At 47.5% G+C, this 18,811-nt stretch overlaps 1 pseudogene; it reads right to left on the reverse strand.

The window, feature by feature from the left end:
* Nucleotides 1-1,252: 1,252 nt before the first annotated feature.
* Nucleotides 1,253-15,289, reverse strand: LOC142461582 (histone H2A.Z pseudogene; annotated as a pseudogene).
* Nucleotides 15,290-18,811: the final 3,522 nt, after the last annotated feature.

An 18,811-nucleotide genomic window follows, 5' to 3' on the forward strand; every position in this document is an offset into this window, starting at 1 on the left:
CATCCTTGCTTTTCAACACAAGAGGTCTTGTGCAGCAGATTTACCCAGTGCAACGTGTCATGTGCTCTCTTGACTGTTGCTTCCGTGATCATTGATGATGGATTCAAACAAGATGAAATCCTTGACAACTTCGATCTTTTCTCTCTTTATCATGATGTTACCTCTTGGTCCAGTTGTGAGGATTTTGGGTTTTTGGATATTGAGTTGCAATCCACACGGAAGGCTGCGATACTTGATCATCAGCAAGCGCCTCAAGTGCTCCTCACTTTCAGCAAGCAAGGTGTGTCGTCTGCATATCACGGGTTGTTGATAAGTCTTCCTCCACTCCTGATGCCACACTCTTCCCCAATAGGAATGTTCTAGCACATGCAGAAGTAGAGAGAACCACATCCACGTATTGGGCACCGGGTGCTGATGGTAAGGCGTGTATCCCTCATTCAGCTCCAACATGAGCATCATTTTGCCATTCCTGGGAAAAAGTGAGCTAGGGCCTAAAGGTAAAGGGGGCTACTTCAGTGGGGGAGGAATGTGAGTCTCTGCGCCCTGCTTGTAAGGAGATATTTTTGAGAGATTGGCCTCTCAAGGGTTCTTCAAGCCAATGTCTGGAAGTGTCATTGGAAAAACAGTTAACCTTCCGTCATTCATTCTTTTTTTGGGGGGGGGATTTTTTTAAATTAGGGGCTTATACAATTCTTATCACAGTCCATACATACATCAATTGTGTAAAGCACATTTGTACATTCATTGCCCTCATCATTCTCAAAACATTTGCTCTCCACCTAAGCCCCTGGCATCAGGTCCTCATTTCCCCCCCTCCTTTCCTCCTCCCCCTCCCTCATGAGCCTTTGATAATTTATAAATTATTATTTTGTCATATCTTTTTTTGGGGGGGGGATATAACCTTTATTGAGCTTATCCACCAGAGTGGAAATAATGTCTGTACAAAACCAAATGTTTGTTGCTATAACTTCTGCATCACAATTAAAACCCAGTTTTTTAAAAACAGTCAACTCAATCAAAACCCAGTACTTCAGAATCAATAGCTTCTTTGAAGCCACAGTAACACTTAAATATGGTTAAGACTCGAATGCAGAAATTTGGTTGGTTGGGAAGTTAATTAAACTCCCAACTTGCTCAAACAGAATTACAAAAAGGCAAGATTGTGTTTTTTCACAGAGATACAGTCCACTGGAATCACCCACAGCTGTTAGAGTATTTAGAGTCCTGAGATCGTAAGGAATCCAGGCATCCCTTAGACAGTCTTCTGCTGTCCTTTCTTCCCAATCAGAGATTTGTGGATGTGTGGAATGACACCACCACCGGTAATGGTCGCCTTGATGAGCCAGTCTAACTCTTCATTGCCTCGAATAGCAAGTTGCAAGTGATGAGGGGTTGTGCGCTTTACCTTCAAGTCTTTTGATGCATTCCCTGCCAGTTCAAGTACCTCTGCGGTGAGGTACTCCAGGCTGGCAGCGCTGGACACAGCGGCAATCGCGCCCACACGTCCGTGACTGTCTGGTCGTCCTAGATTTCAGGTGTCGATGAATACGGCCCACTGGGAACTGCAAGCCGGCTCGCTGTGAGCGGGAAACCGCCTTTGTCTTGGCCTTTCTGGAGTCCTTCCCAGCCTTACCACCAGCCCTTTCGAATCCCGCTGAATCTCAAACAAGCAAAGCAGAGAAAGGGCTAGTCCAACACCTAGCGAGCTCCCCACAGCTACTCAGTCGCACCGAGATTCAAACTACCATTTTGTCACATCTTGTCCTGTCTGACGTCTCCCTTCACCCACTTTTCTGTTGTCCATCCTCCAGGGAGGAGGTAACATGCAGATCCTTGTAATCGGTTTCCTCTTTCCACCCCACCCTCCCTCTACCCTCCCAGTATCGCCACTCACACCACTGGTCCTGAAGAGATCATCCGCCCTGGATTCCCTGTGTTTCCAGTTTCTATCTGTACCAGTGTCCATCCTTCTGTTCTAGACAGACTTGCAAGGTAGAATTGGGATCATCATAGTGGCGGGTGGGGGGAGCATTTAGGAACTAGATGAAAGTTGTATTTTTCATCGTTGCCACATCGCACCCTGTCTGGCTCATCTCCTCCCTGAGACCCTTCTGTAAGGGGGTGTCTAGTGGCCTACAAATGGGTTTTGGGTCTCCCCTCCGCATTCCCCACCTCATTCACTATGGTAAGATTTTTTGTTCTCCGTTGTTCTTTCAACCACACACTTAAGTGCCTGTGTGAGCGAGGTGGGAGCAGCAGTCCATCAGTGGTAGAATCCTTGTCTTCCATACCTGAGACCTGATTAGATTTCCAGCCAGCACACCTGTGTTAGTCTGGGTAGACAAGAGAAGCAAATTCAGAGACACTCCTATGTGTATAAGAAAGAGCTTTATAGACAAGAGCAATTGAATATTGAGAAAATATCCCTGCCTAGTCCAGATCAAGTCCATAAGTCTGATATTAGTCCATGTGTCTGATACCAATCTATAAAGTACTCTTCAGACTCACACAACACATGCAATGATGCCAAATGCAGGAAAATCACAGGCCAGTGGGTAGAAAGTCTTGTGGATCCAGTGGTGGTGGAAGCATCTCCGCACTGACATGGATCTCCACGTGGCTCCTCCAGCTCCAGGGCTCTATTGTAGCTCCATGTGTCTTCTCAACAGGAATGTCTTTTAAGGAATATGTGTGTGTTCCACCTCTAGTAAGCTATTTTTCTCTGTGACACCCCCAAATGAGGTCATCAAGCTGCGACCTTATTGACAGGCTAGCCTCCACCCCTCCACAAGTTGACACCAGATTACGTAACTACCACAACACCGCATGCACAGCCTGCCAGCAGCAGCTACTCACAGCCATTTGCATGTGGCTCCGATGCTGACCACGTTCCAACAGAGCTTCCAGACTAAGATGGGCTAGGAGAAGAGAGAAGGCCTGGTGCTCTACTGAGACACCCTCGCACGAGCCACTGTAACGCCATCTTGTTGACTGCTGAATGACCTGCCTCCTCCCTTCTCCCATCTCAGAAAGTCGCACGAGTGATTGATTTTAGAATGTACTCTTATGTTTTCGAGATCAGAACACTGTAATTAATATTGTTCCTTTTGATGTTGTAACCAGGATGCAATCATCAGTGCTTGTGCCCCGTAACGTCCACTAACTCTAAAGAATAATGACATTAACTTTGCTTTGTTTTTGTCCACGCTTGCTTAAGTCCTAGACAAATGAGAAGTTTTTGCCTTGAAAGATGGACTGAAAGGTCCACTCAGAACTGCAATAAAAGAGAATCACTTTTAGATTCTAGCCATCCGGTTATCACCAAATAAGGACTCTTCTAAATTACCAAGACATTATAGTGACCATCATTTATTTGAACCCGCAACAGAACCAGCCAATGAGAACCCCATGGAACACAGCTGTTGGACTCACAACCAGTCATGGGGTCAGTGGGACATCAAGCATTCAATGTCTTGTTCCACTGCTGTTCTTGGTGTCACTGTGATTGAGCGTGGGCTGCACAGCAGCTCCTGACAACAGCATCCCTGCGCCACTGCCGTGACCCCGTGAGGCAGACTGCGTGCGTGTCCTAAGAGGCAGAATGTCCAATGGCTTGAAAGAGGAATAAGCAAATAGCGACACGGAAGACATCGGGGACTTGAACGCCAGTAAGTGACAACAGGAATCACAGGAGGGCAGAGGAAGGTGGGGGCAGTTCTCCACAACATATTCTATTTATTTTGGAGTTTCGGGAGCTTGCTCTTTGTAGCTGCCTTTTCCTTCAAATTCCATATGCAAGAGAGCCTAGAATGTTGGAATTTTCCACGACTACAAAAAAGAAAGGCCCTCCCCTCCCCCAGTCTATCTGCTGGCTTTTTTTTTTTAATGAAATCATTTTATTGGGGGTTTGCATAACTCTTATCACAATCCACACATACATCCATTGTATCAAGCACTTAAAAATCATTTTATTGGAAGCTTGTGCAATTCTTATCACAATGCATGCATACATCCATTGTGTCAAGCACACTTGGAAATTTGTTGCTGTCATCATTCTCAAAACATTTGCTTTCTACTTGAGTCCCTGGTATTCCCTCCTCATTTTTTCCCTCCCTCCCTGCTCCCCACTCCCCCATGAATTTATAAATTATTATTTTGATAATTTATAAATTATTATTTTGTCATATCTTACACCATCTGACATCCCCCTTCATCCACTTTGCTGTCCGTCCCCCAGGGAGGAGGTGAGGTTATATGTAGATGCTTGTAATCTGTTCCCCACTTCTCCCTCATCTTCCCTTCACCCTCCCAGTATTGCCACTCTCACCACTGGTCCTGAGGGATTCATCTGTCCTGGATTCCCTGTGTTTCCAGTTCCTATCTGCACCAGTGTACATCCTCAAGTCCAGCTGGATTAGTAAGGTAGAATTGGAATCATGATAGTGGGGTAGAAGATGCATTCAAGAACTAGAGGAAAATGGTATGTTTCATCATTGCTATACTGAACCCTGACTGGATCATCTCCTCCCTGTGACCCTTCTGTAAGGGGATCTCTGATTGCCCACAGATGGGACCTGGGTCCCCATTCTGTACTCCCCCTCATTCACAATGATATTTTTTTTGGTCTTTGATGCCTGATACCTGATCCTTTCGACACCTCATGATCTCACAGACTGGTGTGCTTCTTCCATGTGGGTTTTGTTGTTTCTCAGCAAGGTGACCACTTGTTTATCTTCAAGCCTTTAAGACCCCAGATGCTATATCTTTTGATAGCTGGGCACCATCAGCTTTCTTTGCCACATTTGCTTATGCACCCATTTTGTCTTTAGTGATTGTGTCAGGAAGTCTGAGCATCTCAGACTGCCGAATTGTTAGAACAAAGTGTTCTTGTGTTGAGGGAGTACTTGAGTAGGGGACCACTGTCCATCTGTTTCCTTAATAGTAAACCTATAAATATATGTACATAGATCTATTTCCCCCTTGTCATATATATAAATACATTTACATATGTACATGCCTGTATTTAGACCTCTATAAATGCCCGTGCCTCCTAGTTCTTTCCTCTGTTTTCTTTTACTTTCCTCTTGTCCCACTATCATGTTTGGCCTTCATTTGGGTTTCAGGAAGTCCTCTCAGTTACATTGTCCTTGATCTAGCCCTACCAGACCTCCTACACCCTCCTCACCCCTGATTTTTGGATCACTTGTTGTTCCCTTGCCTCTGGAGTCCTCGGGGACTTCGTGACCTTGCTCTCCTTGCTGCTCTGTTGTGCTCCCTTCATGATTTGCCCCGCTATGTGTGTGTGTGTGTGTGGGGGGGGGGTGTCAGAGCAGACACACTTCCAGCACTGTGTCTCCAGTGTTGTCCCCGTAGCACTGTGGGCCAGGGAGGGGACAGTATGTCTTGTGTTAGGGCCAGCCCTATGGTCCTCTCTGTGCGTTGACTGGTTCGAGCAGGAATGTCGTCCTTGAGGCTTGGTGGCCAGGATGCTGTCCATTCTCTCTTTTTCCCTCTTAGTTTGCTCCTGTGTGGAAAGGGCAGACCGGCCACTCCCCCAGCCTGTGTCTTCAGTGCTGTCCTCTGCAGTACATTCTTTTAGGGAGGAGGGGGTCACCATAGCTCGGGTAGGGCTCGTGCCCCACTCCTGTCAATGCACTGTTCCATGCCAGTATGTTGCCCTAAGGTGGTGCTTCTCCACCTTCCTCATGCCTCGACCCTTTCATACAGTTCCTCATGTGGTGGTGACCTCCAATCATAAAATTATTTTCATTGCTACTTCATCACTGTCATTTTGTTACTGTTATGAATCAGGTGACCCCTGTGAAAAGATCGTTTGACCCCCAAAGAGGTCGAGGCCCACCGGTTGAGAACTGCTGTCCTATGGCTTGATGCACTGGAATGAAATCTGGTCTCTCTCCCTTTCCTGTGGAGACATAGACAGTACCCTCCCTGTGGGTGGATTAGTGCCCTGTTCCCCCACTCCCATCGCCTTCCCCCTCCTTTTTAGTTGGATGCCATATGCATCCCTGGATTGGGTCTGCCCCATGCCAGTCTGAGGGTAAGGTGGGCCTTCAGACTAAACAGAGGTATTGGGGCACATTCTTCCTTTGTCTCTTGATTCTTGCCCTTCCTGTCACTTGACCTATGGACTTTGGGACATAAACCAGCAGAAATCTTCAGCCTGCTGTGAGACCGACAGATTTTCGATTTCCCAGCTCCCAGAATTTCATGAGGAAATACCTTGCAATAAATCTCTCATTGGACAGGTAGGTAGGTAGGTAGGTAGGTAGGTAGGGTTGGGTATGATAGATAAGATAGATAGACAGACAGACAGACAGACAAGTTGATGATAGACAGGAATAAGGAATCCTGGTTAAGCATTTGGTTGCTAATTGAAACATCTAGAATGTGAACCTACCAGGAGCCCCAGGGAGTAAGAAGTGGTGATCTGATTCTGTAACTCTCCTTGCTCCTCTCGGCCACTGAGGCGGGTAGCATGGTTCCTGAGGTTGCCAGGTGGAACTGCCCATGTGGGCTCTCTGCTCTCTGGGAGTAGAGTAGAAAGCCTCCTCTTTCTCCCACAGAGTGGCTGGTGGTTTCACACTGCTAACCTTGCCGACTGCAGCCCAATGGATGATCACGATGGCACCCTGCAAAGACTACAGCCTAGTAAACCCTATGAGGCAGTTCGACTCATAATGGGTCACTATGAACAGGCATGGGCCAGGCAGCACACGACAGAAACAATATACATACACGGATGTACCAGACCAAAACCCAACCAAATAGTTCCGTCTTGTCGATGCCAACTCACAGTGGCCTTATAGGACAAGGTAGAACTGTCACTGTGCGTTTCTAAGATTGTAACTCTTTGCAGAAGTAGGGAATCCCATCTTTCTCCCACATAGATGTACAGATATACATTAAAAACTCACTGCCATTGAGTCAATTTCTGACTCATCATGACCCTATAGGACACAAAACTGCCCGTGGTTTCTGAGAGTGTAACTTTTTTTTTTTTTTAAGACTGTAACTCCTTTCCGGAAGTTGAAAGATTCATCTTCTGTCCCTGGAGTGGCTGGTGGCTTCAAGCTAGAGAATCCAAAAGAACACGTTGCCCTGCCCCTGTGGATTTCGTAACAGGAGTAGAAGATTCATTTTTCTCCAGCAGAGTGCCTGGTGGTTTCAAACTGCACACCTAACTGTTAGCAGCCCAATGCGTAACCATGAATCCTAAGACACATAAATAATATTTCCACATAAGGAACAAATCACAGACCTGGCAGAATGCTTACAACACTCAATATAATACCTGAACAAGAATATCAGCCGCGCAATTGAGCATAGTCACCTGTCTGCAAACTTGTTTTCAGCTCTCCCTGGCCGTAAGCTCCCTCCCTGGCTATGAGAGCTAAGGATGGCTGGGCTATGAAGACGGGGCGTGACACATGTCATGAACAAACAGAAGGAAAGGACAAGGGACTTTTTCCAGAGATATTTTGAAGCTGCTTTGTGTTCAGGGTTCTAGGCTAACAATCCACAGGTGCCCTGGTGGCATAATGGGTTAAACATTGGGCTGCTCCCCACAAGGTCAGTGGTTCAAAACCACTAGCTGCTCCGTGGGAGAAAGACATGGCTTCCTACTCCCATAAAGAGTCACAGCATGGGAAACCCACAGGGGCAGTTCTGCTCTGTCCTACAGGCTCACTAGGAGTCGGAGTGGACTCGATGGCGGTGAGCTGAGGTTATCAGTTTGGTAGGCAGAGGTGAGACTGTGGGTGGACCTGTTAGGTGGCTAGAGGCAGAAACCAGGGGCTGTCCCTCTACAGGCCAAGGCCTCCTTTTTCCCTCTTACAGGAAGTTGGAAGCTGATCAAAGCTAGAGGGCATGCACCACCTGGTCTCAGGTGTCCACGTGTGGGTGTGAAGTGCTCTGAGGGTACCTGTGTCAAACCTGAAACTCCTTCTCTCCTTCATCAAAACCCACTGGGATCACAGACCAAGCTTTGGCGTGAATTCTTTCTCATGCAAAGCCAAGGACTGAGATATTTCAAGGATGGAGGTATTTCCAACCCAAGAAACCTAACAAACTTTACAAAATCGACTCTTTACTGCTTGCATGTTCAAACCACATTAAAAAATTAAAACTTAGTTCATCAGGGACCAGTGTTGTACGATCTCATTTACATGAAATAAGGGGCTGTGTAGAGACTATCTTTGTTCTCTAGTGCACTCATGACAAAATACCACAGGGGGTAGCTCTTGTGAACAGAATTTCATTCTCTCACAGTTTTGAGGCTAGAAGTCCAAATTTAGAGCACCTGCTCTACTAGGTGAAGGCCTTAGAAAAAGAAAAATATGTGTCAGAGATTCCAGTTAAAAAACAGGACAGTAGGTAAGGGAAACACATGAATTGATATCGATCTATCTCCAATAGATACATCCCACATATATATATATATATATATATATTCCAACATATATCCTATATATATATATAAAACTATTTCTCTATATAGAAATATATATATAACTATTTCTCTATATAGAAATATTTATATATATAACTATATATATAACTATTTCTCTATATAGAAATATTTCTGTATCAGTATCTAGCTATCCACATACATGTCATATATATATATCCAATATATTTCCTATATACAGATATCTATATATAGTTATATAGATACCTATATATGCCCACATAGAGACATTTATGTATCAATACATAGCTCTATATGAGATAAATATTTGTTGGAGATAGAGATGTCAGATACAGATTGGATATATATATATATCAACCTATCTATTTGAGATATAGCCACTGGAGATATATGTATCTCAATCTCTATCTCTCTCTATTCATGTATCTCCCTTAGCTACTGTCCTATTTTTTTAAAAACTGGAAACTCATACACAACTTCTCCTTTTCTGAGTGAAGTCGGGGAATGTGGGTCTCTCAGCCAATGCTTGTCTTCATTTGGTCGCAGTCCCCCCGACCCTCCTGGTGAGTGTGCGCACCCCTGTGATTGTCGACTGTCCGAGAGCAGAGGAGCTTTCCTCCTCGCAGAATCCCCATTGCTCGGCCTCCTGAGCCAAGGCGGGTGTAACATGCTGACTGAATATTTGGCAGCTCAGAGCCGGCAGGCCCTTACGGGAGAAAGCTGGACATCTCCGAAACTACTCGGCAACAGCTGGGTCTCCAGGGGTTTGGTGAGCTGACGGACTTCTGCAGGCCATCGCCCTCGGGTCTTTGCACTCATGAGGAAGCTGGTCTCCCACGCACCTTAAGTCACACAACAGCACAGCCTAGTAAGATGATTTGCCTTCGACATGCATGGGCATGTTGAAGCGTCTGTGCAGTCACTTTCAGAATGCTGTGTGCTTTGCAGGAACCCCAGAGCACAGTAGACAGACACTGGGCTGCTAACTTCAAGGCCCGCCGTTAGAAACCAGCAGTTGCTCTCGGGGAGAAAGACTGCTTTCTACTCCCATCACCAGTTTCAGTCTCGCAGCCCCCGGGGCAGTTCTGCCCTGCCCTACAAGGTCACCAAGAGTCTGCATGGACTTAATGGCAGTGTGATTGGTTTTTTGGTTGTGTGTGCTTTAAAGGCCGAGCCCTGGGGTCATAGAGGTTTCACTTTGTGCTGCTCACCAGTCACTCCTTGGGAGAAAGGAGGCTTGCTCTCCCCTAAAGAGTTACCGTCGCACAAACCTGCAGGGACAGTTCTGCTCTGCCCCGTCCGGTGCTGGGACTTAGAATCCACTCGACAGCAGGGAGTTTATTTGAGTGTGCTTTGAGACCAGGAACGGCTGTACCACGGACGTATCCTTGCACCATTTGATCTGTAAGCTGAGCAGCTGAGGTGGATGAAGAAACACAGGACCGTGGGGTCAGACGGAGACTCATGAATAACCTGTTCTATCCAGCTGACTCCACTTCACTTACTCAAAAGCCAAGAGGGCTCCGTGCACGTGTCTCAACATAACAAAAACAACAACTCTCACGAGTAGACCAACAGATGACAGGCTGCTCCACAGAGGATCAAATGGCACCGGCAAGGCTCTCATTTCACTCAGATCCACAAGCAACGAAGAAGTCCAGTGACCGCTGCACTAGGAAAAGCAGCTGCGCAAGGACCACTTCGTCGGGGCTGCGCTGCTCTCCCTCAGGCGTTTCACACGCTCGGGCGAGCTGGGCAACGAACAAGGAAGTCCCCAGAAGGATGGGGGTCTTTGCACTGCGGTGTTGGGTTAAGAATATTGACGATACCACTGGCTGCCACAAGAACAAGTCTGTCTCCAGAGAAGCGTCCGTCACTGGAAAGCTTAGGAGCGAGGGTGGCGAGACTTCCTTGGGCGCCTCATCAGAAGGGGCTGGAGGACATCGTGGTTGGTGAGGTCGAGGGTCAGCAAAACAGAGGACTGACACCGTGGCCGTGACAAAGAGCTGAAACACAGGGGTGATCCTGAGGACGCTGCAGGGCCGCAGTGCTCTGTTGGGTTTCACCGGGGCGTCACTATGGGTTGGAAGCTACTTGATGGCCCTTAACAACCACAGCAGCAACAAGTCAGGTTAGAGATCCTGAGTCTCCAAGGTCAGCCCGGAAGCTGTGTGATTAAAGTACGAGGTTGTTTACATATCAACACTGCGGGGGTGGGGGCTGTTTCTATGGCAACCTTGGCAACAGGGGTGTGTGTGTAAGGATCTCTGGTCATTGTTTCCTTTTGGGAATGTTTTCCACTCCTTTGTGGACATGTTACCCTGATTCGCATTTCATCTATTACCAATCAACTTTAATCACTTCTGTTATTAGCTTAATATGCTCTTTCTTTGAACAGAGTGTAGACCCCCTTGGCTGCCAGCAATGTTGATCACAATACACCAGTCTGTTACTGGGTTACCCACTGCCATGAGGCAATTTCAGCTTAGAGCAGTGGTTCTCAACCTTCCTAATGCCACAACCCTTTAACACAGTTCCTCATGTGGTGGTGACCCCCAACCATAAAATTATTTTCATTGCTTTTTCATAACTCATTTTGCTACAGTTATGAATCAGGCGACCCCTGTGAAAGGGTCGTTTGACACCCCCAGACTATCATCTCTGCAGGAGCAGACTCACTGTCATTGACTTCATTCCAACTCAGGGTGACCCTGTGGGACATGGCAGACTGCCACTGCGAGTTTCCAAGATGGCAAATCTTTACAGACTCTCCCTCCCTCCCTCCCTCCCTCCCTGCCATTGAATGGATTCCGATCCACAGGGACTCTGTAATATTGGGTAGAACTGCTCCCGTGGGTTTCTGAGACTGCAAATCTTTAAGGTGGGAATAGACAGCCTCATCTTTCTCCCAAAAACCAGCTGGTGGGTTTGAACACCTGACCTTGCAGTGAGTAGCCCAGTATACAGCCCCCCGCCAACCTCAGGTTCCTTCAGAGAACAGACAGCCTCATCTTTCCCCCTGAGGCAGTGCGTGGGTTTGAACTCTGCAGTCGGGTGCTTTACCCAGTGTACCTTTCCCTGAAGATTCTCTCCCTCCTAAATCCTGCATTTCACTACATCATCCAGATAGCAAGCCCCAGATTCCCCCCACCCCACCCCCGCCCCGGGGCCTGTACCCTAAGTCAAGTCTAATTGGACTCAAGTAAGGAAATCTCTGCTGGAGCTTGTGGGGAAAGTGCGTTTGAGCTTGCGGTTGGCCAGAGGGGGAGAGACAGGATGTATTAGCAGGGAGAATGAGGGCCTGCTTGGTGATGGCCCTGTGGGGAGTCATCGGCAGATGAGTCAGGTTTCCTCGGAAGCCCCTGTCAGGATGTAGTGAGGGATGAAGTTAGTTAAATGAAAGGAGGGGGATCCATTTTCCAGGAGAGCTTTAATTGGAAATGGGAATTGGGTGTCGTTGTCAGAGTTTCACAAGCTTTTCTAGCTGTGAAAAAAGCAGCTCTCCCCCCTCCCATCTCCCCTCCACGACACAAGGTCCTTCATTCCTGAGCACCTCTAGCTGTGGAACGGCAAGATGTGAGTTTCAAAAGAATGTCACGGATGCCGTTATGAGTTGGGTATGCAAGATGGGGGGGATGCCGTTATGAGTTGGGTATGCAAGATTGGGGGGGATACGGTTATGAGTTGGGTATGCAAGATGGGGGGATACGGTTATGAGTTGGGTATGCAAGATGGGGGGGTGCGGTTATGAGTTGGGTATGCAAGATGGAGGGGGTTAAATCAACCAGCTGCTCCGAGGGAGAAAGAGGAGGCTGTCTGCTGCTCCTATGAAGATAGACAGACTTCATAGGCTCGCCATGAGTCCGAATCGGCTTGCTGGCAGTGTGTTTGGTTTATTCTGATTTGAGGAGATGGGCCAGGTTTCATATGCCTTGTTGTGTTTTCCTCCTAAATCATGACCATGATTCTGAAAATCCCAATATTCTTATAAACAGGGACCAAATGGCTTGAGCCATTACCATACAGTGTTTGTGGGGATGGATTTTATGTCTTCTTGCACCTGTGTGGAAATGTAGGGGTGGAGACCAACTTGTCCATCAGGTCACAGTCTGAAGATGCCTCCTTCAGGGTGTGGCTTTTTTATATAAGAGAGACTCTTGCCCTTCGCCTGTGCGTTAGTCTGGGTGGACTAGAGAAGTAAATCTAGTAACACTCAGGTGTATAAGAAAGAGATTTATATAAAAGAGCAATTGTATATTGTATATTGAGAAAACATCCCAGCTCAAGTTCATAAGTCCGATATTAACCTGCATGTACGATTCTAGTTCATAAATTTCTCTTCAGACTCATGCAGCACATATGCAGGAAAATCATAGGTCAGTGGGTAGGTTTTGTGAATCCAGTGGCAGTGGAAGCATCTCGATGCTGGGGCAGGTCTCCATGTGTCTCCTACAGCTCTCTGAGTGTCTCAACAGCAGGAAAGGGACGGCAGAGAGTGTATGTGTATGGGTCTCGCCTCCAGAGAGGAAGACAGGAGTCCCCAGAATCCTTAGGAGGAGGCCATGCCCATACAGAAGCCTCATTGGCTGTCACCTGATAGACAAGCTAGACTCCACCCCTTCCCAAGTTGACATGAGATGATATAGCTCTCTCAGCCTGCTTGCTGATGTCCGGAGGAGCCCTTTGTGTATTTATGGACCTGGAAGCCAACCTAGGAGCAGTCAGTGCCCTGTCATGTCCCCATCCACCCTGGATCCACATGGCCACACCTACCAGCCTATGATCTCCCTGCTTCCCCGCTTCAATTTTCTATGTACCAGCCTGCAGGTACATGAGTCTGAAGAGGGCTCCGACTACCATCAGATCCATACTGTGGTAGTTACATAATCTGTTGTCAACTTGAGACTATTAAGAGTGAAGGAGTGGAGTTTAGCCTGTCAATCAGGTCTCAGCTTGATGATGTCATTTGGAGGTGCTAAGGAGATAAACTAGCTTACTGGAGGTGGGACACTCCCTCACTCCCTCAGAGACATTCCTGTTGACAAGCCACATGGAGCTATACTGACGGCAGCCAGAGCCCTGGAGCTGGAGAAGCCACGTGGAGATGCACGCCAATGCTGAGATACTTCCACTGACACTGGATCCACAAGACTTATCCACCCACTGGCCTGTGATCCTCCTGCACTTGGCATCATTTCTTGTGTTGTGTGAGTTTGAAGAGGAATTTACAGACTGGACACATGGGCTAATATCGGACTTATGGACTTGATCTGGACCGGGCTGGGATGTTTTCTTAATGTACAGTTACTCTTTATATAAAGCTCTTTGCTATACACACATGAATGTCTATGGATTTGTTTCTCTAGTCTACCCAGACTCACACACATGGTCTTGAGTTGTGCTGGGTGGTGGTGACTTCTTGACATAAAATGATTTCTTGATATGAAAGTTCATCATTATACATATATGAACTGGTTTTGTTTCTCTGGACAGCCCGGCTTCCCGTGCTGCTCTCACTAGGTTCTGTCCAGTCAGTTTCTGCTCCGAGCAACTCTATACCCAATAGAGGGAAGCCCTGCCTGGTCCCCCACCACTCAGAGTCGGTGTTAGGTCTGAACCCATTGATGCAGCCAATGTGCCCATCCATCTCTTTGAAGGTGTGTGATAAAACATACCAAATGCAAATCAAACCCCACAGCACCATGAGGGCTCTGGCAAAAAATACAGAGACATTGAAAGCAGCTTTGTACTACTCATTAGTGTCTAAGTGAGATGTCAACTAACAGAATCGCCAAACCCACTGCCATCGAGTGAATGTTGACTTGAGGCCATGCACACTAGCTCCCTGTGGGCTGCTGAGGCAGATGCAGCAGTTTATGGGAGTAGAAAGCCCAGTCTTTCTCCCTCGATGCTGCTGGTGGCTTCAAACTGCAACCACGTGGATTGCAACCCAACTCATAACCACTACACCACCAGGGCTCCTGAGGTGTCAGCTAAGCCCCCATGGAAGGAGCACGCTAGCTAGCCTTCGTGATCCAAGGACTGTAAATAGTAAAATTTAAGACTAGAGAAGGGAACTGGATTAGAGTTTACGTCCTGAGCACCTGTTTTTGCAGAAGGCTCTGAGTGACAGTGAAAGTCTCAAAGCCACGACAGGTTCCTCATATGGATTAAGCCTCTGCTAAATCTCCTCTGACCATTGACCAGGGACGTGAAGAGCCTCGCTATCAGACAGAGTGCATTGGGAAGGGGATTCATGCAGATACAGTTAGGTTAAAAGATAACACCTTATCATTCATTCTCCCTTTAGATGCATTTTACATTTGTTGTAGCTTCTATTGTTTTCTGTTCGACTAAGGTTTTTCTCTGTTTTATTTTGTTATTGCTGTTGATGTTTGTTTTTGTTTCGTTTCATTTGCAGGTTTTTCTTGATAGGAAATCCAGGATAGTTAAATTGATAGAGACAGTAGGTGGATTAATAGTTTCTTAGGGTTATGGCATGAGAGATGAGGGGGAAATTGGGAGCTAATAATATGAATATAAGGATGAAGAAAATGTTCTAAAATTCATTGCACAGCTCTTTTTATTGTATTTAAACCACTGAATTATTCATTATGTGAATTATACAAATGAAATCATTAAAATTAAAAATAAAACAAGTTGATTTTGACTTATAACCACCTCATAAGGGTCCCAAACCTACCCATCTTTATAGGCTTAGAAAGCTCATCTTTCTCCTGGGAGTGGCTGTTGGGCTCTTCTCACAGAGCTCGTGGGTAGCAGTCGATACTCACCACACTGAGCCACCAGGGCGCCATCCTTAGCCTGGCGGGATGCCATTGGCCAGAATTCCTTTCCTGGGCTTACTGTCAAATTGCCTTCCAAAATGGCCGCAGGTGGTGTATCAAATTACTGAATCACCCCCTTTTTAAAAAACAATGTTTTTGTGTTTTGTTACAAAAGGCTTATATATGCAATACCTTCAAATGATGTACACATGAGCCTTCATGTGCATCGGTACTAAGAGCAGAGTCAGAAGATACTGGGATAAGAGTAACTAGGTCCCCAGGGGATGACCCAGGCTGAAGGCCAGAGCAGGAGTGACTGGTCAGTTAGAGACTGGAGAAGGGCTCCTTCGCCGGCGCCTTTAACCCCACACACAGCTGGTGCGAGGAGCCTGGCTCACAGCAGCCCTATCCAGGTTTCCAAGGCTGTACCTTTTCACAGGAGCAGCCAGCCTCATCCTTCTTCCACAGAGCGTGTGGTAGAACTGAACCATGGGCTTTGAGGTTAGCAGTCCAAAGCTTACCTGACAGCGCCACCAGAGCTGCTCCTTCCAGTGGTGTGTGTCACTCACACACACACACACACACACACACACACACACACACACACTGCCATCGGGTCAATTCTGACCCACAACAATCCTATGGGACAGGGCAGAATGGCCTCTGTGGGTGTCCCAGCCTGTGACTCTCTGGGAGTAGGAAGTCTAGTCTGTCTCCCCATAGCGGCAGGTGGTTAACAGCCCAATATCTAAGCACACTGCTCCCAGGGCTCCTTTGATGGCGTTGGGATGGTGCTTTCATCCTTTAGGGACGAATGAAGTACAAGGCAAGGCAAAACCCTGTGAGGTGTGGTCGGAGGGTTTTTCAATCATGTCACCCATGACCTCCATTGGGGCCATGTCTGACTGCCTATATGGCTGTTCTCTCGGTCCCGGTAAAGTCTGGTATGTTAAAAATTCAAGGTAAACGCAATGGCCCATAGTAACAATTGGGACTATTTTTCAACAACGCACATTCATTTATTATTATTATTACTGATTCTGTTAAGGATGCTTTCATGTACCTGGGTTTTAATTTTTTTTAATGCTTAGAAAGGTACATTGAACATTAGATACTAAGATGAATATGACTGACATTAGACACGAACTGGATCTAACTTGAGGCACCCTGGTGGCATAATGGTAATGCGGTGAGTTGCGGTCTGCAAAGTTGTTAGTCTGAAACCACTAGCTGCTGCTCAGGAGACAGACAGGCTTCTCTACTATTAACAGTTACAGCCTTGGAAAGTCAAAAGGGGCAGCCCCACCTGTTCTGGAAGGTCGCTAAGAGCTGGCATTGACGCCATGGCAGAGAGTTTGGTGTTCTGGGGCAGTACCTGCCTTGCAACGTGTGTCCTAGGTCACACTGTTCTTGTTCCCGGGCCCGTCTGCCTCTGAGGTTCACAGTATGCCCCTCGCACCAGGCCCTGTCTCTCTCAGAGTGTGTCACGGGCGCTCAGTGGCACGTGACTGCAGAGGAAAACCAGAGGAGAGTGACTGGGCCTCTGTGTTCTGTGGATCACCGAGGAAGGCACAAGTGTCCCATGTTTGCATCATCAGAGGAAATAATGCATATTGCACGCTTTCCGGGTACTGGACTGATAGCAATCTATGGAAGACCCCGAAGAGGCCTCGCAGCACCTCGAGCCGTGCTTTCGTCAGTACTTTCCAACCTCCCTTAACAAGTGATCTTGTAGGGTGTCCTGGAGCGGTTTCCAACTACAGCAACAGAGAATTGCCCCCGAGGGGTTGCTGGGTTGTCATCTTTGGTGGATGTTGTTATGTGTGGGGAGGAAGGACCTACCAACAGCACCCAACAGGAACAGATACCGCCTTATGGAAGCAGAGGACCAGGTCTTTTCTCCCGTGGAGCAGCTGGGGTGTTTGAACCGGCAACCCACCGGTTAGCTGTCAGCAGCTTTACCACGGCACCTCCAGGCTTCTTTCCTTAGCGATAGAGCCATTCAACAGGACCAACTTGCATTCTGTGGAACCAGGTATGGTGACAAGGACTCTGAGAAACACGGGTCGCTGGGGAGGCGCAGTAGGTGGCGTAGGGGCTGCACAGTGGGTGCTGAAGTTCGAAACCAGCTGGCGCTCCTAGAGAGAAAGATGAGGCTTTCTACTCCCATGGGGAATTGCAGTCTCAGAAACGCACAGGGGCTGCCTATAGGGTTGCCAGGAGTCTGCATCAATTTTGAGTAAAACTAGGTTTTACTTAAGCCCAGTTTTAGACTGTGTCACTGGGTGGTTGAAAGCTGGAGTACTGGCCTAAAGGTTGATGGCTCAAGCCCAGCAGGGTGCCTCAGGACACAAACCTGGTGATCCATTTCTGAAAAGTCCAGCTTTGAGTACCCTACAGCCCAGTTCTATTATGCACACGACGTCGTCATGAGATGGAACTGACTTGATGGCGACCAACAACAGTTTTAGAATTTTTTTTTTGCTATTTCCTCCCCCTTTTTGACACAATAGAAAGGAGTTGGTGACACAAACAAGGAGTCCTGGTGGTGGTGGTTCGGGAACTACAAGGTCAGCAGTTCGAAACCACCAGCCGCTCCTCAGGAGAAAGATGAGGCTTTCTACTCCTGTAGAGTTGTGTTTGGAGAACTCTCGGGCATAGTTCTACCCTGTCTTCCAGGGTTGTTGCAAGTTGGCATCGACTCGATGGCAGTGAGTTTGATTTTTTGGCTTGGTGGCACAAATGGGTAAGGGCTTGTCTAGTAACGGAAGGTTGGTGGTTCAAACTCACCCAGCAGCTTGGCAGGAAGGAGAAAGATCTGGTCCTCTGCTTCGATAAAGATTCTAATCATCATCAACAAAAACCCAACCCACTGCCTCGAATCAATCCTGATTCACAGTGATGCACTGGGGCACAATCGCCCGCAGAGTTTCAAAGCTGTACATCTGTATGGAAGGAGGAGTGTTTAAATGCCACCATTGGAGCCAGTGCGCCACCAGCACTCTGAGAAGACTAAAGGACGGAGTCCTACTTGGTCCCGCGGGGTCGTTGTGAGGGCCCATGGTATCCAGTGACAATATGTCTCAGGTCAATGAACATACCGGAACATACAACGTTTTGCTTATTTTCCTCCCTCCCTCCAACACTTCCCCCCTCCCGGCCCCATCTCTCCTTGTCCATCTCATCTCCCCTCACCACCCACCCAACACCCCACCCTTACCTCACACAGGCTTCAAATCTTTTGGTGTGAAAACCGTCTTTCCTGGTTTTCTTCGTTCCTTTGTAATAACTGTCACGCAGGTGTCTCTATGTGATTGGCTACCTTTGCTGAGCATCATGTGCTATGTCCTGAGGTGTTTGGCAGTTTCGTCGTTGTGTTTCAGAGAGGCATGCTATCCTGCTGTGTGCGTGTAGCAGAGCGCGCTTATCCATGCTCCCACGGATGGGCTTGTGTTGTGTTGCTCTTACAGAACGTGCTACGATGAACACAGGTGGGCACAGAGCTGCTGCCGTTTGGCTTACTTCTTTGGGGGATGGAGAGATGGCAGGGCCACATGGCACGGCATCCTCAGAT

This window comes from Tenrec ecaudatus, chromosome 11, assembly GCF_050624435.1.
Source record: "Tenrec ecaudatus isolate mTenEca1 chromosome 11, mTenEca1.hap1, whole genome shotgun sequence".
Classification (NCBI taxonomy): domain Eukaryota; kingdom Metazoa; phylum Chordata; class Mammalia; order Afrosoricida; family Tenrecidae; genus Tenrec; species Tenrec ecaudatus.